The following is a 25,924-nucleotide window of genomic DNA, read 5'->3' as shown; positions in this document are numbered from 1 at the left end:
ATATATGTTTACAAAGCAACAATATGAGTTCTGGGAGGATGGAGGTTAGATCATGTAAATTGTGTAGAGTTATAGTAGTAGGAAAGTACCTATAATGAGGTAGACGACTGAATATGGGAGGAATGTGGTACGTACTAAGAGGCTATTGTTTTCGTGAGAGAGGGAAAGAGAAAAGAAAGGTAATAGTTTCAGGGACGAATACCAGATGGAAAACTAAACAAAGGTATTAGAAATTAAGATTTAGACACTTTGTGGATCAAAGAAAGGGAGATGGAATATAGGAGAGATAGCAGATGGTGGAGGATATCAAGTTGTAGGGGAAAGGGGATAGTGTAGATAGGCTAAATCTATTCACAGAGAAATGAGGCAGTGGAGGGTGAGGAAACCCAGCAAATGTGAGGTATTTCCTGTAGGACCTATTGTATTGTTAAGGTAAAATAGTATAAGAAGAATATTGGGGACAAGAAAGAGAGGATTGAAAAAAAAAAAAAAGAACAACAAGAACAACAACAACAACAAAAAATAAAAAATAAAAAAAACCCAAAGAACAGAAACCCCGCCGCCAGGCTTGGCTGGGCTCAGCTGGGCTCCGGTCCCCCGCCCGCCGCCCGCCGCGGCTCGGCTGGGCTCGGCTGGGCTCGGCCGGGCTCGGCTTTCCCGCCCGCCGCCCGGCGCGGCGCAGCGCGGCTCGGCTCTCCCGCTCGCCGCCCGGCGTGGCGCGGCCGGCCTCGGCCGAGCTCAGCCGGGCTCCGCCCCCCCGCCCGCCGCGGCTCAGCCGGGCTTGGCCGGAATCGGCTACCCTGGCCGCCGCCCGCCGGGGCTCCGCGCGGTGCTAGCTGCCTCGGCTCCGCCTACCCAAGGAGGGAATCCTCCACACGTAGCTGGGATCTCCGTGTATATTTCACAGATGGATCCTCTCTGTTACCTTCCCTCCAAATCGATGTCCAGACACCTCCGGACCAGGAAAAATCCCGAAACAGCCAGTCCCAAAGAGTCTCCGACGCCTCCCAACCAATTCCCCCCAGGAGCTAGTAACCGGGAAGTTCACTCAGCCGCCATCTTGCCTCCCCCTCCTGAAAAGTCCCAATTTATATCTTATAGACCAGTCCTTTCCGTTACCTTCCCACCAAATCGATGTCCAGACACTTCCTGCCCTGAAAAAATCCTGAAAAAGCCTGGTCCCGGAGAACCTCCAGCAGTGCCCAGCTGCCTCTTCCCAGGAGAGACGGCAAGGCAAGCTCACTCAGCCACCATCTTGCCGGAAGTCCCCCCATCAGTTCTTTTCTTTTCCCTGCCTTCTCAGTCTTACAGTTGATTTTTCCATAGGGTTGAACAGCAAGAACTGGACAGTGGATAATCTAAAATAATGGAGTGCTGGGTGCTATTACTTCCATGCCAGGAACATGTTAAAATGTGTAAAGAGCATTCTGTATGCATAGATCATCTGGAAATCAATATTACCATGATCTACCTCTTATAAGAGGGGAAATTAACAGAGCTTGAAATTAGAGTAAACTTATATATGTACATATCACCTACTTGTAAACATTGAAGGAACTCTTCAATTCAATCCTAGTAATATTTCTCAGTTTCTCTGTATTTTCACAACCATGCTGCCATACCTATCTTCTTCCAAACTGACCTCTTTCAACCCATTTTCCACTCAGATTCCAGAATGATATTCCTGTAACAGCACAATGATCACTTCACGTCTATGTTTGAAAACCTCCAAGATTCACTATTGTATGAATAATATGGTTCAAATATTTCAGAACACTTTTCATTGCAAGCAGTAGGAATAAACATGCATTGATAATAGGAATGCCTTTTTCACTATAGGTTGATGATGTCACTTCTAATTTATGCCCTGAAATACTGCTAACTGAGAGTCTTAAGCTGAAATATTTGAATATCTGCTTATTTTGTCAAATGAATACTCAAAGAATTGCAAACTAGTAATATAGATTTATTACTCAGGGGCATGAGAACTAATGAAAGTAACCCATGAAAATTACACATTTACCACAGTCATAGCCTTGAGGTGCCAATACATATTTTGTTCTCATTTGTAGGTAAATCTTGCTCTGTACAACAACTGTGTTTCTGAGAAGTCATCTATAGAGTAAATTTCATAGTCTCATTTGTAAACATTTTAATGATAGAGATTAATTGTATATATTCTTTAAATTTTAGTGGCCTCTAATGTCTTATCAAGTACTTAATTAGCTGCAAATACATGTTTAAGTGTACCTTTTAAAGTTCATTTTAATGAAACAAAAAAATGCTTTGGGCTGTAAGAATAATAGTCCCTGATTCATTGGTTTTACAAGTTCAACTTTTGGCTATGATGAGTTTTTATCAATGTTGGATGCTTGTATTCTTTTAGGGTAAATAAAGGCATAAATAAATACTGACATGAAGGCTTTATGAAATTAAATTATGGTACAAGATGCCAGTTCTGAATTCGGAGCATGTGCATTTTAAGAACTGATATGGTTTCCTTTTATATCAATTCCAAATATTAGGAGACATCCTAGTCAATTTTTAAATGTGTGAGAATTTATATGGCTTTTAATGTCTTTCCTTTTAGGAGACTACATTATTTTGGGCAGTATTAACTTCACCATTAATTCTGGAAAGCAACAAAATATATAAAATCTGATTCACGAAAGTCAGTGTAAAATTGGGTGAAAATTGCAAGCTATAGAGTATGAGAAAGTTCTTATCAAATGATAGAGACATTTCAAAAGACATGGAAGTCAATTTGAAAAAATTTCCAATAGCCATATTTTGAATGAGTTGAGAAATAGAATAGAAAATGCTTTTTATTGGATTGTAAACATAAAATAAAATAAACAGACAAAATTTTATACTCATAAATAAATGAAAAATTGAATCAATGAATAACTAGAGGAAAAGGGAACCATTTCCTTATGGTATAATGTACTCATTTCCTATTGATGCTGTAACAAATCACCACAAATTTTCTTGCTTTTTCTACAAATTTCCCCTACTCCTTGGCTTGTGACCCCTTTCTATCCTCAAAGTGAAAAATGGTCAGTGGTATTTTTATCACATCCTATCACTCTAACACTAACTCTTGTGCTTCCCTCTTCCACATTTAAAGGACCCTTGTGATTACATTGGGGCACTGGATAATTCAGAATAATCTTATTTTAAGCAGAATAGGTTAGGAACCATATTTTCTTCTGCAACTGTACTCCTCCCCACTTGCCGTGTAATAATATATTCAAAGGTATCAGCGATTAGGACATGTACATCTTTGTGTGTAGGGTTAGTTATTCTACCTACTACATAGGCTTACACTTAATAAATGTAAAAGGAAGTACGTAAATAGAAAATCACCATTTTTCAAAAACTGCCATACTAACTATTGAAGGAATTGGAGTGTCAAAAAAAATGAGATAGAGGAAGGATAGAACCACAAAAGGATTTTGAAAATTATCCACATTTGATAAAAATCATAAGCCCACATATCCAAGAAGGATGGAAATTCTCAAGCAAAAGAAACATCAAGAAAATTACACCAAGGCATATCATAATGAAATTTCTTAACAGTATTAAAAGTTCTTAAGAAGAGAGAAAAAAAGGCATATTTTGTACAGAAGATAAAAGATAAGAATGTCACCTGGCTCCTAGTTGTGAAATATGGAAGTCAGAAGACAACAGTGATTTATTCAAGTATTGTATGAAAAAAAGTCAATCTGGAATTTTATAACCAGCAAAATTGTATTTTAAAAATTAACGGAAAATAATGAATTTTAGAGACAAAAGAAGGCTAAGAGAATTCATCTCCAGGCAACAAATACTAGCAGAAATGTTTTTTAAAAAATCCTTTACGTAAATACAAACTAATGCCAGAGAGATTACCCACACATAAAGGAATGTAAAGCACTGGAAATTTTAAATATACTGATAACAATAAAATATTTTTATTAAATAATTTATTCCATCGGGGAGAGAAAGGGAGACCAGGTTTGTGAGGCAGTCATGTGCTTTGCCGTAATGAATGCATAACGAGAATAGTTGACCCATACTATTCCCAGATCTTCCTGGGATTAAAGTGCAGTGATGTGAGAACTCAGAAATCTCCAGCATGAAAAGCACCTGAGAGATCTGCAGAGCAGGTGTTCATTAGCCTCTGGCACCACTTGCTTTCCATTGAGTTCTGGGCTTCTAGGCTCCTGGCTATGTCACATAAAAGAATTTAAGGACATGCCATAGGGTAGGCAAGGGAGTAAAGAGTTTATTAAGAAACAAGAAAAGAGATAAGTACACAATCTGAGACATGGATTGCAGGTGTGCTATAGGATGAGAAGCACCAGAAATAATAAAATACTCTATTTTATTAAAAGGCAACTAACTTTTTTTTTCCTTATTATATATTTTTTATTGACTTTGTAATAATATTACATTAAAAATATATATGTGAGGTCCCATTCACCCCACCCCCCCACCCCACCTCTCCCCCCCCCAGCAACACTCCCTCCCATCATCATGACACATCCATTGGATTTGGTAAGTACATCTTTGGGCACCTCTGCACCTCATAGTCAATGGTCCACATCATGGCCCATACTCTCCTCCATTCCATCCAGTGGGCCCTGTGAGGATTTACAATGTCCGGTGATTGCCTCTGAAGCACCATCCAGGGCAGCTCCATGTCCCAAAGACGCCTCCACCTCTCATCTCTTCCTGCCTTTCCCCATACCCATCAGCCACCATGTCCACTTTTCCCAATCCAATGCCACCTCTTCTATGTGGACATTGGATTGGTTGTGTCCATTGCACCTCTATGTCAAGAGGAGGCTCAGATTCCACATGGATGCTGGATGCAATCCTCCCACTTTCAATTGTAATCACTCTAGGCTCCATGGTGTGGTGGTTGTCCTTCTTCAACTCCATCTTAGCTGAGTGTGGTAAGTCCAATAAATCAGATTGTAGGTGCTGGAGTCTAAAGGCAACTAACTTTTAAAGATAATTAGCTGACTTTAGTTTTCCACCAAGATGGAGTAACAGGGATCACAAAAGAAAGCTGGAGTGGCTATCATAGTATCAGACAAAGTAAGTTTCAGAGCAAGGAATACTACCAGGAATTTTAAAAGTAATTTCACAATGATAAAGGGATAAATTCATCCAGAAGACATAACAATACTTATAAATCTGAAAACAAACTTCTATACAGATGAAGCAAAACTTAGGCCTGAAGGAGAAATATAGAATCCACCATTATAGTGAGAAATTTTAACACATTTTCTTCAGTAATTGAAAAAGTGGACAGAATATTAGTAAGGATATAAAAGATGTAAATAACACTATCAGTCAATTTGAACTAATTATTTATAGTATTTATAATATTTATAGTATTTATGGTATTTATAGTATTTATAATATTTATAGAACATATACCCCAAAACAGCAGAATACACATTCTTTTCAAGTGCATTCAGATAATTTACCATGATAGTCTACATTGTAGGTCACAAAATAATTCTCAAAAATTGACAAGTTTGCAAATCATACACATTATGTTATCTGATCCCAATGATTTAAAGTAGAACTCAATAATTCTAAGGCATCTGGAAAATTCCCAAATATTTGGAAACTAATAATGTACTTTGACCCATGGATCAAAGAAGAAATGAAAAGGGAGATTAGAAAGTTTGTTTTTTGTAGCGTGAAAACGAAAATAACACTCTTATCAACTTTTGTAGGATATCACTAAAAAAGTAGTTATTGTGAAGTTTATAGCACTAAACACATACATTTGAAAAGAATAAAAGTCTCAAATCAGGGACCTCAGATTCCAACATAAGGAAATATAAAAGGAAGAGCAAATAAATGTAAAATAAATAAAGGAAAGGAAAGAATACAGATTACAGCAGAAATTGATTAAATTGTGAACAGCAAATCAATAGAGAAAAATCAATTAAAATAAAAATTGGTTGAGAAGAGCAATAAAATATATAAACTTATAGCCAGACTGATCAGAAAAATAGAGGAAAGATACAAGCTGCTAATATAAAGAATTAGAAATTTGACATAACTGCAGGTTTTAAAGATATTAATAAATGAATAAGGGAGTATTATAATGAACTTTTGCCAATATATATTTGACAATTTACATAAAATAGACAAATGGAAAGTACAAAATTTCACTCAAGGAAAAAGACATAACCTGAATAGCTCCATATTTATTTAATATATTGAATTAGTAGTTAGAATTCTCTCCACAAAGAAAATTATAGTCCTAGAGGGCATCATTAGTGAATTTTTTAAAGCTTCAAGGAAAAAACCATTAATCTTACACAAATTCAGTCACAATATTGAAAAGATGCAAATACTTCCCCCTTCATTCTGTGAAGCCAACATTGCCCTGACCCAAAACATTATAAGAATGAAAACCATAGACCAATATCCCTCATTTAATAAGTACAAAAATTCTAAACAAATGTTTTTAAGAAATCCAATCCAATATATATATACAAGGTATAATATATCGTTACCAAGTGGGGTAATTCACAGAAAGACAAGGTTAATATAAAATTCAAAAACCAATTCATGAAACAGCTCTATTATCATCTCATCAAATGTAGGGAATCATTTGACAAAATCTAACATATTCATTCCTGATTTAAATTTAAAAAAAAAACAACTTTCACCAAATTAGATATAGAAGCCAGTTCTTAACTGATAAAGGGCATTTATGATAAGCAGGCAAGGATGTACACTCTCATGACATGTATGCAACATTGTACTGGAAGTTCTAAACATTGAAATACAGCAAGAAAATGAAAAGGCATCTAGTTTGGATTGGGAAAATTGTCTGAGGAGAAAATCTGATAGATTCTAAAAGAATTTTTTAAACACAAAAAGAACTAGAATAAGTGGGTTAAGCAAGGTTGCAGAATATAAGGGTGACATTTAAAAATCTATTGTTGTTCTATATTCCTGCAAAAAGAAGTAAGAAATTGAAATTAAAAACCACTCTTTAAAGTAGCATTGAAATATGAAATACTTAAGGATAACTTTAATAAATGATGCAAAATACTGTATGAAAAATACAAAACAATTTTGAGAAACACTTTTTAAAAATATAAATAGAGAGATGCACCATGTACATGGATGGGAGACGATATTAAGATGTTCATTGTCCCAAGACTGATATATAGATCCAATACAATCCCAGTCAAAATCCCAGTGGGAATTTTGGTAGAAATTAACAAATTGTTTCTAAAATTCATAAGAAAATGCAAAGGACCTAGAATAGTCAAAAGAATTTTGAAAAGAAAGACAAATGTGGAGGACTAACACTTCTTGATTTTATGACTTGTTACAAAGCTGTAATAATCAAGACAATGCGATATGGCATAAAGAAAGACACAGAGATCAATGGAGCACTATATTGAAATGGATTTTCTAGAGTGGTATATAGTCAATTCACTAGAGAAAAGAAAATTATTTTTTACCATGAGTGCTGGAACCATTGACTAGCTATGTGAAAATAAAACAAATGCCTTGCACCATATGCAAAATAACAGCAATAACATAGGCAAATCTCAAAATGGAATATAGACATGAACATAGGAGATTTCTTTGTGACCTTTGATTAGGCAAAGATTTCTTAGCTAAGACACTAAAAACATGGCTGATAAAACAACCAATTAATAAATTGGATTTTATTTTAAAAAATTAGAAGTTCTATTCTCCAAAAGACACCAGATTGAAAAGACAAGACACAGACTGGGAGGAAATATTTCCAGATTATATATCTGATGAAGGGCGTGTATCCAGACTATATTAAGAACTCCCAAAACTCAACAAAAAGAAAAACAACCCCCCCCAAAAAAAAAGTGGGCAAAAATCTGAACAGACATTATACCAAAATAGATACACAATATGAAAAGAAAATGCATGAAAAGATGTCAGCCTTTAGTCATTAAGGAAATGTAAATTAAAACCACAATGAGGAGGCAGGGTAAGATAGTGGTTGAGTGAGTGCACCTTATATTCTCTCCTGCAAAGAAGCAGCTGGGCAGTGTTAGAAAATCTTCAGGACCAGCCTGTTTCAGGATTTTGCAGGGCAGGAGGTGTCTGGACATCAATTTGGTAGGAAGGTAACAGAGAAAATTCATGTAAAAGATAAAATTGAGGCTCTCTTACACGGAGTTAGGGGCTGTGCGCAGGATTCTCCCCCTAGGGTGGGTGGAACTGTGGCACCGGCACTGCGGGCGGCAATTCCTGGAGGCTCTGCAGTACTGGGGAATTCATAAGCCCTGAGCAGGCTATTCAGGGGCTTACAGGGCAGGAGGCCTTCGCAAACCGATTTGGTGAGACAGATGGGAGTTTTTTGCGAGGCAGGGAATTTTTGATTTCTGACACAAATAATAGCGCTTCCAGATAGAGTCCCGCCCCCAAGGCCGGCTGCTGATCTGCAGTGGACTTAAATCACTTGCAATAAAGAGACATCACCAGGAGGGTATTTTGGGGGCTTGCAGAGTGGGAAGCGTCTGGAAGCCAATTAGGGGAATCTTTTGCGAGGCGTGGAATTTTCAGTTTCGGACACTGATATCAGTGCTTCCGGCTAGAACCCCACCCCATAAGCCGGGCTGCGGATCTGCAGCATCCTTAATTTGGCTGCAAAATAGAGGCGGCCCCAACTGGCTGTTTCAGGGGTTTGCAGGGTGGGAGGTGTCCTGAAGTCGAATTGGCGATACAGCCACAGAAGAGACCCTACTGAGAGGGGGAATTGCGGGTTTCTGACACATAGGTCAGAGTTTGCGGATGTGACCTCCCCCATAGGGCTGGCACCCAGCTGCGGGGATCCCTGAAGGCTGTGTTGCACTGTGATGCTCCCAGCCTCCCTGTTAGCCAGATCTGAGATTGCCAGGTCTGTGTCCCCTAAATCCTGGTGGCCCACACCCCAGAGACTCACACCTCTTGAGTCTGCAATATCACAGACTTTCTATCCCTGAATCCACCATGCCCTGAGGTCCGTCTGAGGTCCTTGATTGTCCTAGCCATCAACGTTTGCATTTTTTTTCTTAATTTTAATTTTTAATTTTTAATTTTTTATTGTCCTGGTTGTTAATATTGCATTATTTCCTAGGCTTTTCTCCCATTGTATCCTCAAGGTCTTTTTTTTTTTTCATTTATTTAGGGGTTTTTTGTTGTTGCTGTTGTTGGTGTTCTATATCTTCTTTTCTTTTCCTTACTTGTTCCCCTCCCTTTTCTTTACCCACCATCCCTTTTTCTTTCTTTCTTCTCTCTTTTTTTTTCTTTTCTCTTGTCCCTCATTTTCTTCTTATTTTAATTTATCTTTATTATACAATAGGTGCTGCAGGGAACACCTCACATTTGCTGAGTTTCCTCATTCTCCATTGCCCTATTCCTGTGTGAATTGATTTTGGCACCCTACACTATCCCCTTTCCCCCATATCTAGATATCCTCCATCATCTACTGTCTGTCCTATATTCCATCTCCCTTTCTTTGATCCCCAAATTGTCTAACTCTTAATTTCTAATACCTTTGTTTTGTTTTCTGTCTTTTATCCACTCTTGAAACTATTGCCTTTCTTTTCTCTTTCCCTCTCTCATGAAAACACTAGCTTTTGCATTCATACCATATTCCTCCCATATTCAGTTGAATACCTCATTATAGGTACTCTACCTACTGCTATAAATCTACACAACTTACATGAATCTAATATCCATCCTCCCAGATCTCATATTGTTGCTCTGTTAACATTTATTACCAATACTACTTTACACATTTTCCTTTCTTACACAATTGCCTTTCCCTGACCCTAATACTTTCCTTCAAAGTGAACTCAGCCAGCAATAAGAAATTAGAATAAGAAGAACAAAGTGACAAAGAGAAGATATAACACTTACGCAAAAACAACAGCTAATTAATCCCCAAGACTAGACAAAGAAGCTAAGGAACCAATTAAACCCATCAAGATAAAATGATGACCAGACAGCAACAAAAATCTACAAACCAAACCAGTAATCAGGAAAACATGGCTGAATCCAATGAACAAATTAAAAACCAGGAAGGGGAGCAGAACTTCACACAAGTAATTAAAGATCTCAGAACATATATCAGAGACAATTTTAATGAAGTAAAGGAAGAGGTTAACAATATGAAGACAACACTTGGAGGGGAAATTGCAGACATATACAAAAAGATAACAGATATGATGGGAATGAACACCACAGTTCAAGAAATCAAAAATACACTCGCAGCAAATAGCAGCAGATTAGAAGAGGCAGAGCAGAGAATTAGTGATGTGGAAGACAGTACATCGGAAATCAAACAGATAGTAGAAATGATCGATAAAAAGATAGAAAAAATCCAGCTAGGACTTAGGGACCTGAATGACAATGGAAAACACACAAACATACGTATTATAGGAATCCCAGGAGAAGAGAAGGGAAAGAGATCAGAAGGAGTGTTGCAAGAAATAATGGCTGAAAACTTCCCAAATCTACTGAAAGAGACAGATGTACATATCCAAGAAGCACAACGCACCCCAAACATCATAAACCCCAACAGGCCCACCCCAAGGCATATACTTTGTCAAATTATCCAATGCTCAAGACAAAGAGAAAATTCTAAAAGCAGCAAGAGAAAAGAAAACCATCACATACAAGGGAAGCTCCATAAGATTAAGTGCTGATTTCTCATCTGAAACCATGGAGGCAAGAAGGCAGTGGTATGACATAGTCAAGGTACTAAAAGAAAAAAATTCCAGCCAAGAATACTCTATCCAGCTAAACTAGCATTCAAAAATGATGGAGAGGTCAAAATATTCACAGATAAACAGAAATTGAAAGAGTATGCCAACAAGAAACTTCCCCTTCAAGAAATTCTAAAGGGAGTTCTGCAGGAAGAAAGGAAAAAACAGGACAGGCAGAGTTGGAGGAGAGTGTAAGAGCAACAAAAAAGACAAAAAGAGAAGGCAAAAAACAAACAAACAAAATATGACAAACACAGGTCCAATCAAAATATGGCTAACATAAATAATTCCTTGAAAGTAATAATACTGAATGTCAATGGATTAAACTCACCTATCAAAAGATTCTGACTGGGACATTGGATAAGGAAATATGACCCATCTATATGCTGTCTACAAAAGACACATCTTAGACCCAGAGATTCAAGGAGGCTAAAAGTGAATGGTTGGAAAACAATCTTACAAGCAAACAATAACCAAAAAAAGGCAGGAGTAGCTATATTAATATCAGACAAAATAGACTTTAAATGTGAAACAATTGTGAGAGACAAAGAAGGATACTACATATTAGTGAAAGGGACAATCTCTCAAGAAGAACGAACAATCATAAATATTTATGCTCCTAACAAGGGCACCTCTAAATATGTGAGGCAAATGCTGGAAAAACTAAGTGAAAGAATAGATGCATCTACAATTATAGTGGGGGATTTTAATACACCACTATCAACTCTGGACAGAACATCTCAAAAGAGAATCACTAAAGAAACAAAATATTTGAACAGTATATTAGAGGAGCTGGATCTAATAGACATATACAGATCATTACACCCAAACACAGCAGGATATACATTTTTCTCAAGTGCACATGGATCATTCTCCAAGATAGACCATATGCTAGGCCACAAAGAAAGGCTTAATGAATTCGGACAGATCGAAATCATACAAAATAATATCTCTGACGACAGTGGAGTGAAGCTGGAAATCTTCAAGGGCCAGAGGCCCAGATTTCACACCAAGATATGGAAATTAAACAGCACACTCTTAGAAAAACAGTGGGTCAAAGAGGAAATCTCAAAAGAAATCAATAACTACCTTGAAAAAAATGATAATGATAACATAACATACAAAAATGTATGGGATGCAGCAAAAGCAGTACTGAGAGGGAAATTTATAGCCATAAATTCATACATCAAAAAAGAAGAAAGATACTTACCTGGCAGGGGAGATACCATGATCACAAAGGTGGTTTTCCCAGGGCAAGGCTTATCCATTGCACTCTGGATGTGCTGACCCCTGCGATTTCCCCAAATGTGGGAAACTCGACTGCATAATTTGTGGTAGTGGGGGACTGCGTTCGCGCTCTCCCCTGTTTAAAAAAAAAAAAAAAAAGAAGAAAGAGCAAAAATTGAAGAACTAACTGCACATTTGGAGGAATTAGTAAAAAAACAAAGTAATCCCACAGGAAGAAGAAAGAAAGAAAGAACAAAGATAAGAGCAGAACTAAATGTAATAGAAAATAAGAAAGCACTTGAAAAGATAAACAAGACCAAGAGCTGGTTTTTTGAGAAGACCAATAAAATCGACAAACCTTTAGTGAGACAAACAAAGAAAAACAGAGAGAAGATGCAAATACACAAAATAAGAAATGAGAAAGGAGATATCATCACTGACCCCACAGAAATAGACTATCATAAGAGGATACTTTGAAAAACTATATTCCAACAAAAATGACAATTCAGAGGAAATGGGCAAATTCCTAGAAACATATAAGCAGCCTATATTGATGACATAAGAAATTGATGATCTCACCAAGCCAATCACAAGTAAAGAGATAGAATCAGTCATTAAAAACCTCTCAACTCAGAAGAGCCCAGGGCCAGATGGCTTCACAGTTGAATTCTACAAAACCTTCCAGAAAGAACTAACACCAATCCTGCTGAAACTCTTCCAAGAAATTGAAACAGAAGGAATGTTGCCTAACTCATTCTATGATGCCAACATTACCCTAGTACTAAAGCCAAACAAAGACACCACAAGAAAGGAAAATTACAGACCAATTTCTCTAATGAACCTAGACGCAAAAATACTTAACAAAATACTTGTTAATCATATTCAGCAACACATTAAACGAATTATACACCATGACCAAGTGGGATTCATTCCAGGTATGCAAGGATGGTTCAACATAAGAAAATCAATCAATGTAATACACCATATAAACAGACTGAAGAAAAAAAATCACATGATTATATCTATAGATGCAGAAAAAGCATTTGACAAAATACAGCACTCTTTCTTGATAAAAACACTCCAAAAGATTGGAATACATGGAAATTTTTTGAACATGATAAAGAGTATATATGAAAAACCCACAGCCAACATCATTTACAATGGAGAAACCCTAAAATTCTTCTCTCTAAAGTGAGGAACAAGACAAGGATGCCCACTCTCTCCCCTTCTATTTAACATTGTCTTAGAAGTACTTGCTCGAGCACTGAGGCAAGAACCAGATATAAAAGGCATTCAAATTGGAAAGGAAGAAGTCAAAATTTCATTATTTGCAGATGACATTATCCTATACATAGAAAACCCTGAGAGGTCTACCACAAAGCTTCTAGAACTCATAAATGAGTTTAGTAAAGTCGCAGGTTATAAGATCAATGCACAAAAATCAGTAGCATTTCTGTACACCGATAATGAGCAAGATCAGGAGGAAATCAAGAAATGAATACCATTCACAATAGTAAATTAAAAAATCAAATATTTAGGAATAAATTTAACTAAAGATGTAAAAGACTTATACACCAAGAACTATACAAGACTGTACAAGGAAATCAAATAAGACCTAAATAAATCGAAGACTATTCCCTGTTCAAGGATAGGAAGACTAAATATTATTAAGATGTCTATCCTACCAAAACTGATCTACACACTCAATGCAATCCCAATAAAAATCAACACAGCTTTCTTTAAGGAACTAGAAAAACTAACTATGAAATTTATTTGGAAAGGAAAGAGGCCCCGAATAGCCAAAGACATACTGAAAAAGAAAAACAAAATTGGAGGAATCACACTACCTGACTTCAAAACATACTACAAAGCTACAGTAGTGAAAACAGCATGGTATTGGCATAAGGAGAGACACACAGACCAATGGAATCGAGTTGAAAGTTCTGATATAGAACCTAATATATATAGCCATATAATATTCGATAAAGCCACGAAACCCTCTCAACTGGGAGAGAATGGCCTATTCAACAAATGGTGCCTGGAGAACTGGATATCCATACGTAGAAGAATGAAAGAGGATTACCATTTCACACCTTATATAAAGATCAACTCAAGATGGATCAAAGACCTAAATATAAGAGCCAAGACCATAAAGACCTTGGAAAGCAGTGTAGGGAAATATCTACAAGACCTTGTAATAGGAAATGGCTTCATGAACATCACACCAAAAGCATGAGCAGCAAAAGAACAAATAGATAAATGGGACTTCCTCAAAATTAAAGCCTTCTGCACCTCAAAGGAGTTTGTCAAGAAAGTAAAAAGGTAACCTACACAATGGGAGAAAATATTTGGCAACCATATATCCGATAAGAGACTTACAACTTGCATATATAAAGAACTCCTATATCTTGAAAATAAAAAGATAAACAACCCATTTTAAAAATGGGAAAAAGATGTAAACAGACACTTCTCCAAAGAAGAAATACAAATGGCTAAAAAGCACATGAAAAAATGCTCCAAATCTCTAGCTATCAGGGAAATGCAAATCAAAACTACAATGAGATACCATCTTACTCCCATGAGATTGGCAGCTATGAAAAAAACAGAAGAATACAAATGCTGGAGAGGATGTGAAGAAATGGGAACACTCATCCACTGCTGGTGGGAATGCAGAAGGATCCAACCATTCTGGAGGACAGTTTGGCGGTTTCTCAAAAAACTAACCATAGATTTGCCATATGACCCAGCAATACCACTGCTGTGTATATACCCAGCAGAAGTGAAAACAAGGACACAGACCAATATATGCACACCAATGTTCATAGCAGCATTGTTCACTATTGCCAAAAGTTGGAATCAACCCAAATGCCCATCAACAGATGGGGGGATCAATAAAATGTGGTATATACATACAGTGGAATACTACTCGGCTTTAAAAACAAATACACTACAAACACACGTGATAACATGGATGAATCTTGAGAACCTTATGTTGAGTGAAGCAACCCAGGCATTGAAGGACAAATATTACATGACCTCAATGATATGAAATAAGCAAGCTGCCTCAGAGAGCTAGAGACTGGAAGATAGGCTTACAGGAAATCCAGGGGTAGAGGAAGGATGTAAGCTGACATCTACATGGGTGAAATCTATGATAAGCTGGTGGTTAAGTATGTGCACAAGGAAGAGATAAAATGGGGGCATAGGGTTACCTTTGGGTGGGGCTTTGTGGGTTTGAGGGGGGCTAGGGATGGGCGGATGGGTAATATTGCCCAAGAAATTGGGGGGAGGGAGGGACAACATATGAACATAGGAGATTGTCAGGTGTTGGTTGAATGTAAAATGCTGAGAAAACCTTTTTAATATATAAATAGGAAAGTTACCTGTTTAAGATACTCAAAGGGGATAATCTGATGCAGGACAGACTCCTAGGGAATATGTGAATGCTCATTTTGCCAGAGTGGGTTATACCATTGGGTAGAGACCCATATAATGAGAGTGAAGGTAGACCATATCCTGGGGAGGACTAATGCCTTCAAATAGAGGGAACTGTATCTCTCAAGAGAAAGGGTGGCTCCCAGAGCATTAGGGCAGTTGAGCAAGTCAAGCCCTCAACACTGTTGCAAGTATTACTGAACATGGCTCCTCAAGAAATGAAGATTGACTGTCATTGTGGGGCCCAAGGGGAAGGGGAAATAGATATTGAATAGATGGAACCAAAGTAAATGTGAGGGCAAAAGAAGTGTTTCACAAGAGTACACAAGGATGGATATAAAACATGTAATATTACACCAAAAACATATAGGGGACGACAGACTGTTAATGTAAACCATAATGTAAAACATAGGATAACTAAAAAATTTAGAAAACCGTATAGCCTAAAGTATGAACCACAATGTAAACAAAAATGTTACCTTGTTTGAAAGCTATTATCTCAATATCTGTACATCAGTTTCAGTAAATATGATATGGATAAGTTAAAAGATTATCGCTATGGAAGGGAAAAGGTTTTATAATGGATATGTGGGAGTACTGTATATTGTATAGATGAATTACTGTGATCTAAGGCTCTTGTGAAGAGAAGCTCAATAATTAGGAAAAAAGAAAAAAAAAAGATAAGATGTAGAATTTGTCCAAATCAATATGTATTCTCTATCTAACCTTTAAACTCATCGCTATATTCCCTTTTACTAGTAAGGGAACCTGACATTATATTGGGCTTCAGTTTTCAGGAAGTTTTGGATCACAGAGTGGTTCAACAATGGCAGTGGAGGGATGTTATTGACAGGCGATATATGGTTGACAGGGCATGTGTCCAGGGTGCATGGAAATGATTGGATATACTCACAGTGGAAACAATTAAAAACGACAGCTGGTGGGGTCCTGGGTTCCTGGCCGGGGCGGGGGGGCTCTGTCGTGGTCCCTAGGGGAGCAGCAGCAGTCCCCCAGGTGCAACAGTAAGGACCAGGAAGGAATATGGGTCCAAAAGTGAACCCCTGATACTAATGACTATGCTTGTGAGCCTATACACCTGAAATAAGAACAAGGCCTAGAGCAGCACTGTGCCTAAGAGTTCCCTCCTGAGAGCCTCCGAGTTACTCAAATGTGGCCAGTCTCGAAGCCAAACTCAGCATGTAAATGCAATGCCTTCCCCCCAGCATGGGATATGACACCTGGGGATGAGCCGCCCTGGCACCAAGGGATCACTACCAAGTACCAGCTGACAACATAACTAGAAAACGACCTTGAATTAAAGGTTCAACACGGACCAGCAGAATATCCCTGTCTACATATAATAACAGGAGTTAAAAATGCTGTTTGACCTAAAGTAAGGGGGAAATGGAAAGGACAAATGAGTTCATATGGCTATAAGTCTCTAAAAAAGAGCCTGGAGGTTGTCAGGAGGAGTGCCCTTATGCACAACTGAGCAGAGTCTCAGAGACAGATAAAGTAGATACAACCCCAGGTATTGGTCCTTTTGAGGGCTAAAGAGACCCACAGGTTCTATGGTCATGACAGATGGGGTTCACTGCCATGTCAGTTGGCCCTTCTTTGGAGCTGGTGTTTCTGCGTGATGGAGCTGGACTCAGATGGGATCTCTTTTCACAAGCCTTTCATGCTACTTTACTGGAATTGTAGTTGGTGCTGGGGCTTAAGATATATCTAAGGGATTTGAATCTCTGGACTGACAATATGATATCCAGGCCCTGAGCCTCAACAGACTTCAGCTCGTACACTCTGATTTATTGGACTTACCCCACTCAGCTAACATGGAGTTGAAGAATGTCAACCACCACACCATGGAGCCTAGAGTGCCTACAACTAAAAGCAGGAGGATTGCATCCAGTATCCATGTGGAATCTAAACCCCCTCTGGACATAGATGTGGAATGGACACAACCAAGCCAAGGTCCACAGGAAGGAGGAATACAGTAAGGATTAGAGTGGACTTAATGATATCCTATTCATGAACTATTGTGGTTAATAATCGAGAAAATGTGGCACTGGTGTGGAAAAAGTGGCCCCATGGTGGCTGTTGGGTGCAGGGAATGGGAGGAAGAGATGAGATGTTGAGGCATTTTCGGGATTTGGAGTTGTCCTGTGGTGCTCCAGGGACAATTGCCGGACATTGTATGTCCTTCCATGGCCCACTGGATGGAATGTGGGAGAGTGTGGGCTATGGTGTGGACCACAGGACATGGGGTGCAGCAATGCCCAGAGATGTACTCACCAGATACAATGGGTGTGTCATGATGATGGGGAAGTGTGTTACTGTGGGGGGAGTGGAGGGGTGGGGGCGGTGGGGGTGAATGGGGACCTCATATTTTTTTAATGTAATATTTAAAAAAAAATGAATCAGTAAAATAAATAAATAAATAAAACCACAATGAGATACCACTAAATACTTATTATAATGGCTAAAATTACAAAGACTGATCATAGCAAAAAAAGGCTATGGAGTAACTTTAAGTCATGCACATTCATCCTCAATATTGACCAATAGGTAGATGGAAAAACAATTTTTGGTACATACATAAAATGAAACACTACTCAGCAATAAAAAGAAACAAACTTTCTATACATGAATTGACATGGGTGAACCTCACAATCATATTAATTGCAATAGACCAAACAAAAAATAATTTATAGCCCATGATTCCATTAACATATAGGTCTAAAAATGTAATTTGTCTACGGCAACTAAAACAGGCCAAAGGCTGCCTGGGGAGGAAGACAGAGAGAGTGAGGTGGGGGGATGGACTATGCAAAGGCACATGAAGGAATTTTAGGGGTTGATGGAAATGAGCCCATAGGCTGTGAAGATCTCCCACAGTTCAGCTTTCACACTGCTTTGAGGTCGTGTGAGTGTGGGCAGGGTAGTTTAAGGAAGATAAAGTAGCGACTGTGCAAAAAGAAGTATGCAGACTTGTTCCCAGGGAGCTTCTAGTAGAATGAATGGAGTTTGTACAGAGAGATTTTCCTGGCAGGATGACTATGGTTTAGGCCCTCATAGGGCCTTAAAAATGTTGGAAGAAGAGAAAAAAAAAACTATGTGAAATCACATTATTAAGACCAATGCTTATCAAAGGTAGCACTGTGAGACACTAATTCTATAGATATAAATGGGTGTTCCATTATTGTATTTAAAAATGTGCCCTGGTCAAGCAACTATGAAAACCATTTGCACACACAAAACTAAAAAACACTATTGCACTATTGCAGAATTCTATATAGGCATTAGTATGTGTCTCTTTCCAAACTATCATAAGGAAGCCACTTTTCACAAACCTACCTATCTGACAAGCTTTTTATGAAAGATACTTTGGGAACTTCTTTTCGGAATGGGTCTTCAGTGTAAGAAATTTATTTAGCTGCTAAATCAACTACAACTTAGCTTGATAATAAATACACTTATCCATTAATGCTAGTACAGCGTAATGCTGATTGAGAAGGTTCTAGAGTATGTTCATTCATTGTCAATAATTACAATATAGCTGGCATTTTTAAAGTAATTTTTTTCAAAATTCAAATATTGCCAATCCAATGCTTTGCCTCAGCACTCATTTCTTTGAGTTCTGTGAGCTTGAGACATCTGTTTCCCTTCAGGGGCCTCTTCAGTAGCAGTTTTCTGCCACAAAGTTATGCTCCATGTTCCAAATGCACGTAACCTTGTTCTGGTACTGCCTGTCCTCAAAATGACCTGTACCATTTCTCATTTAGGGATTGCTAAAGAACATTACTGAGATAGTCAATGATAGATAGATAGGGAGATGATTGATAGATAGATGATTGACAGACAGATGACAGAGAGAGAAAGATAGAAGCAGAGTGGGGGAAGAGAAGTCTTGGGAAATTTGCAAATAGTAGACTGGAGAAGTTGTCATTTCTCAGAGCTAAGTGTAGAACCTGGCAAAGCTGCCATTGAACTTAAATCTTACATAATTGGTCAAGATTTCATCATTTCGTGGAAATAATTGGAAGTATGAGATTGTAAATGTGAGATTGCTTATTCCTTTTGAATTTATGTTATAGTGATGGTAATATTATTTTGTAGTTCTTTTTCCATTTCTTCTATCTTTGAATTACCATCAAAGCATATACTCATTTCTATATATTGCCATGATTAAAATTTATACCAATGATATAACCCAACATAAATTCTAAAATGCTCTTCTTGGGAATAAAATTAATTTATTGCAGTTTCACAAACATTTTTGGAGTCTTACCATGTTTTTGGTCCTAAGATATAAACATAAGTTAGTATGATCTCTCTCCACAATCAGGAAAATAATGGAAATATTTTCATATTTTCATATTTCTCATATTTGTGAATAACTTTCATTACAATTTCTCCAGCCTTCAGATCTAACTTTAGGTTGCACCCCATCTTCTGAAGTTTAGAGTGAGAAACAAAATGAAATAATGTATGACTCGGTGATCTTTTCTCTAGGATGAAAGCTGTCCTATATAGAAGAAAGAATATGGTTTTGGAAAGACAGTCCTGAGTTTGAATCCTATCTTGCCACACATCTTAACTGTGGGATTGTGCCAAAATTCTTACATTTTCTTGGCCTCCGTTTTTACCTCTTTAGCATGAGGACAACCATACCTATCTCACAGAACTGTTATGAAGGTAAAATGAGATAATCTACATTATGGACCCCCTCCAGGGAAGGGCACCTGGTAAGTGTTCAATCAGACAAATTTCCTTCTTCGAGAATGACACAAGGAGTTTTCTGAGAGGCTGTTGATCATCAAGAGGAGGGAGAAGGCTGTCAGCAGTAGAACATAACAATTTATAAATTTCTTATTTCACAACAAGCTCTGGGACATTCATCGTCCATGGAAATAAACAAACTCTAAGTCTGGGGCCTGTTCCCAGCTAATAAGTCCAATGCAAATGCACCTGAATGACTAACGTGTGCTGAAAATGACTCACCAACCCCTGACTGCAATCTGGGTCCATCTGCTGAACAGGGTCAGCTACTCCACCCAAAAGGGGCCCATAGGGGGTTCACTGACCATCTCAAGGAGAGGGGAATTTCTGCTTACTCTCAAGGTATATCAGCTAAAGGATTTGATAAAGAGGAGGGTAAGTTTCTCCATACATCTTCAGAACTCACCAAATTCCAGTCTCTCCATTGGCAGAAGGGGAAAACCAATTAGAGTGGGGTGCTAATTTGGCAACTTTCTCACGGTCTCACAGACAGATATCCAGATCTCTTTTTCTTTAATTCAACACAGTTTCCACTTTGCAATGCATTGCTCTGTAGAGAACTTTCTAAAGTGTTCTCCTTTTCCCTGGGAGTGAGAAGATGGGTGTGAGAGTGATAGTGAACATGTACCAAAGCTATCCAAGTCCCACCCAGCAGTCTCACATGCTGAGAATATTTCTGGATTCCTGATTCCTGGATACCTGCACTTTGACCAATGCTTGCTGAACTACCTACTCATGTCTTTTCTCTTTCCATCTGCTGTGAACTTTTGAATGTTTCTTTACAAGGATTCAGTTATATTATAATGCAAATACATATTTTTATCCACTCAACTTCAGCAGACAATGCTGGTCTTGCTCTCACTGGAAGTTACTTCAAGCATTTAATATGGTATGCTAAGCAGTTAACACAGCTAGGGAGCATTTCCAGAGTCACTTATTGTGCCATCTCAAAGGGAGGTATAAATCCATCAGACAATGTTATCCTTCAAAGCAGACTCTCAAAAAAATGCAATTTGAGTATAATGGTACCAGTACTTAGTCTAGGGTGTTGGCCCTTAATAGGTGCTCAACAATTGTTTGTTGAATGAATGAATGAAACAACTGAATAAATAAGGTAAACATTAGATTGGTTTTCCCAAATAATAGTTACTCTTCTAGAATAGCCCAGATATAAAAGGACATTACTGATCAGATAGAAAGTAAGAAATCGATAGGGATGAGAGGACAGGCAGCTTGCCAACGTTCTTATTTGGTGATTATAATAAAAGCAGAGTAATACATATATTTTTAAGTAGAAGGAACATTTGGAACACCAGACATTTAGCAAGGTAGAACCCTGGAAAACTTCTTCCTGGCTGCTTCTCCATAAAATCAACATTCTTTTTATTGATTTTTAATAGTGAATAACCCTTAGAAACTCCTCTAAAATTGAAACACTCTCATATATGTGCAATTTGGATCTCACACATCTAACTATTTCTCCATAATTAATAAAAGTACTGTGAAATGCAATTGTTCATGGTGTTCTGTTCCTTTTTGTAAAGTTTTAAATATATAGGCTTATTACATTATAACATGCTTAAATTAAATTTTAGCTTGTTATGATAATTGGTGGAATTGGTTGCTTTCTTTCACATCAAGGTCATTAAAGAAACCCTGGTATCCAAACAGAAAAGAGAGTGGAGTGAAAACAATTTTTGGAAAATCTGCTAATCCTTCTTAAATACAATGGTATTGTTCTCAAGTGTGGTCAAAAGCCAATGACTCAGCTTTGTAACAAAACTTACTTAAGGAATCCCAGCTGACTCAAAGGTACACTGAAGACCCATGGCAGTAGCTGTCTGATTTTCTCATCAGACAGCCTTTCTGCTAATAACTGCCCTGTTTTGTTTTGTTTTTAAATTAATTTTGTTTAGAGAATGTTATCCTGGATTTGAACAGAAGAGGAAGGAAAAAATTAGGTAGAAGAACAATGATAGAAATGAATGAGCAAGTTACTATTTGAATGGTATAGACTAGAAAAGGGGAAGAAGACATTGTGCTGGAAAAAGCACAATGATTTGGAAAGCTGGCAACCTGGGTTCTAGTTCAGACTCAGCTAACTCTTCTTTGGCAAACCATTCCTTCCCATGGGCACAACATTTTCCATCTGTAAAAATGAAGGGATTCAGTACAACCACTTTGGAACATTCATTGGCAGTATCTACTAGAGCTGGAATATGTTTCTAGCCTATGATCCAGCAATTCTACTGCTAAGTACATACCAGCAGAAACAAGTGAACATGTACAACAAAAAATGAGTATAAGAAAGTTCATAGCAGCAATATTTGTAATAATGGAAAAAAAAAAAGAAGCTTAGCTATCTCAAATGATTGCCCATCAATTCTAAACTGCATTATAGTCATTAAAAGGGAAGGTATACAACAATGTGAAGGGACATGCAAAACCATGGATGAATCTCATAATGTTGAGGAAAAATGCCAGACATAAAAGATTATATACAGGGAAGCGAACTTGGCCCAGTGGTTAGGGCATCCGTCTACCACATGGGAGGTCCGCGGTTCAAACCCTGGTCCTCCTTGACCGGTGTGGAGCTGGCCCATGTGCAGTGCTGATGCATGCAAGGAGTGACCTGCCACGCAGGGGTGTCCCTGCGTAAGGAAGCCCCACATGCAAGGAGTGCACCCTGTAAGGAGAGCCGCCCAGCATGAAAGAAACTTCAGCCTGCCCAGAAATGGCGCCATACACACGGAGAGCTGACACAACAAAGATGACGCAACAAAAAGAAACACAGATTTCCGTGCCGCTGACAACAACAGAAGTGGACAAAGATGAACATGCAGCAAATAGACATAGATAACAGATGGTAGGGGGGAAGGGGAGAGAAATAAAAAATAATTAATTAATTAATTAAAATTATAAAAAAGATTATATACAATATGACATGACTTATACAAATATCAAAAATAGGCAAAACTAATTGATAGTGAGAGAAGTGTTTTGGTGTTAGGCGTATTTGGATGGGTGAATTGAATTTGTAAATTAAAGGCTGTGCAGCTTTGGACAATTTGTATTACCTCTCAAAGATGCAGTTTCTCCATGTAGACATAAAGGACTTACAGTGCTTTTCACATATAAGGTATATGAAAAGTGATGGTTACTGTTACTACTCTTCCCAACTAACATTCCTTTGAAACACATTATTCTGAAGTTGGAAAGGAATCCCTACGTTTATTGCTGTCTGTCTCTACCATGTTCCCTATCACATGCTTTTGGGTCATTCTTTCTTTAATTCCTCTTCTCATCCCCTTTCTGTGGCTCTCTAAAGCCCCCACTGACATAATTTCTCCCAAAGCTCATAGAAAACTAAAAGAAGTTCCTGATATCTTCTCTTTTCATCTCACTCTCTAGGTTGGTCTCTTACTTTCCTGCAGATGTGAATGGCCACATGTGGATGGCCATGGACACTGTAAACCATATCAGGATATCTAGGTTATAATTCCATGTGTATTCACTCCTGGTCTCATGGCACAGATGTTTCATGACACAAATGGTTTAGAGCAGGTAAAGAATGGTAACAGCATCAAACTATCTTAGGGCTCAATTGACACATTCTACTTGGACAGTAAATGCTTCACTCTTCAGTTATCCAGCTGCCCCCCTCACCCACTGTAGCTCAAATCTTCCAAATAGATATTTCCCTTTGTCCTATTTTTCATAGGCACTGTTCTCCCCAGTTTTCCCTCTTGCCACACTTCAGTACGTTTTCCATTCAGCAATCTTTTTCAAAGTGCAAATTGTATCTTATAACTCCTTTATTTAAAACCCACCAACAATAATTCAGTGTAATTGGAATAAATCCAACGTTATTGCCATGGCCTACCAGGCTTTTCATGATATTTCTTCTCAATATCCACCCACTATAATTCTTTCCCTTCACTGCAATGGCCTTATATCCCTCTCTCACATATACCATGCTCATACCCAACTCTGGGTCTTTCCACATGCCAGCCCTATATTAAAACATTCTCTCATATGTTTCATGGATAATTCCTTCTCATAATTCAAGTCTAGGTGTGACCTTTTAGAAGAGGCCTTTCCCAAGACCAGCCCAGCCAAAGTAACCTTTAGCCCACCTCAAGTTACTACCATATCACTCTAGTTTATTATTGGAACCACAATTTTCACTCACTTCATTTATCTGCCTTACTTTTATTGTTGTTGTCAACATGCTTATGACGTGGGTATTGGTGGGGAGGGGGTCATTAATGTGGTTTATTAGTGGTGCTGGTATTGGCATACAGGGAGTGATGAATGGCTATCTTTCCTATGATCTGTGTTTTCAATGTTTCTAGGTTGAATTTAGAAACTCTGTGATAGAGAGAGGTATCACTTTGTTTAATAAATGAATACAACTTCAGATATCCTCCCCTCCTCATCTCTGATTCAGACATGATCACACTCACTGGCTTCCATCCCACTGGGGCAAGTCATTTTCCAGGATCGATTTGAAAATGAGAACTTAAAAAATTTCTCCCTACTTTTTTTATAGGCTTTGGTATGATCTGAGCAAGGAATTCTCTTTAAATGAAGAATATTCTTAGCAGGTTTCAAGAATTCTAACATAAGCATCAACAGTTGAGTCCCACCTGATTAGTTTCTTGCATGGTATATCTTGCTTATAACAAAAAATTGAAAATTTTTTGTATTGTTTTGTTTGTTTATATTCTACTCCCAAAGGACCCAAGTACTTCGAACAACAGCATTAAATGAGAGATGACAATTGGCAGCTGTGTATTTTAGGAAACTCTAAGAAACGTTGTGCATACTTTAATAAATGCAAGCATCCTGAAATCTGAAATTTCTTTCAAACTTCTTAGTAGTATGTTCATTGAATATTGATTTTGTTATCATACTCTCAGGCAGAGACTACACATGAAAATTGCTCCAGACCCTATTCCCCTCCTTAAATGCAGACAGATGTTTAGATTAAAAGGTTGCCATTGATATATAGGATAAATATTTTGGAGTTTGACCTGGATTCAAACCTTGGTTCCACACATAGTAGCTGTATGATGTTAACAAATTATTTAGTCTCTTTGGTCACAGTTTCCTTAATAGTACAATAAGACTCCTAACACTTGCTTTGTTCCATTGGTTGGATGTTGTAGGACATAAATGAGTTTATTAAATCCTATGGTATTCAGTAAGTATCAGTTCTTTTCATCAATCACAAGAATGGCCTTTGCTTAGAATGCAGTCAAGGTAGGTCTTTCTGATATCCCTCAAAGGACACAATATCCTGAATGGAATGATTACAGTGCTATTTTGCCACTCTGGGGAGATTTAATCTCAGCTAAATAGAATATATGGAGTATTTAGTACCTACTAAGGAGTAGTACAAATTTGCAGGCAATTACACAAATATAGCCGCACACTTTTCTCCAGACCTAACCACAACATGAGTGCAGATTAATCAATAAGACACTGTTGACAAATGGAGCATATCATTCTGTTCTTCCTAAGAAGTAAAAATTAGGATGCTTCTACTGAGTGTCATTTCAGCCCTATGTATGGGGTGGGGATGAGGGTTGGCTGATTTATCTCTGTTTCCTTTTAAGTAATTCTGAATAGACTCTGTACAGTTAGTCATGAAAGAAAAACTCTGCGATGATGGAGTTGAGGGTGGCCGAGAGAGAGTTTGTGAATACGTAGTA

The 25,924-nt window shown here is 37.9% G+C and overlaps 1 non-coding gene across 1 annotated transcript; it reads left to right on the top strand.

Moving 5' to 3' along the window:
• Positions 1-11,965: 11,965 nt before the first annotated feature.
• LOC111765307 (U1 spliceosomal RNA) lies at positions 11,966-12,129 on the top strand. The gene has a single exon (XR_002797688.1). It is a non-coding gene; the product is annotated as a U1 spliceosomal RNA (small nuclear RNA).
• Positions 12,130-25,924: the final 13,795 nt, after the last annotated feature.

Source organism: Dasypus novemcinctus, chromosome 8, assembly GCF_030445035.2.
Source record: "Dasypus novemcinctus isolate mDasNov1 chromosome 8, mDasNov1.1.hap2, whole genome shotgun sequence".
NCBI classification, from domain to species: domain Eukaryota; kingdom Metazoa; phylum Chordata; class Mammalia; order Cingulata; family Dasypodidae; genus Dasypus; species Dasypus novemcinctus.
Note: the sequence above shows the minus strand (reverse complement) of the source record. Positions and strands in the feature narration are given on the sequence as shown.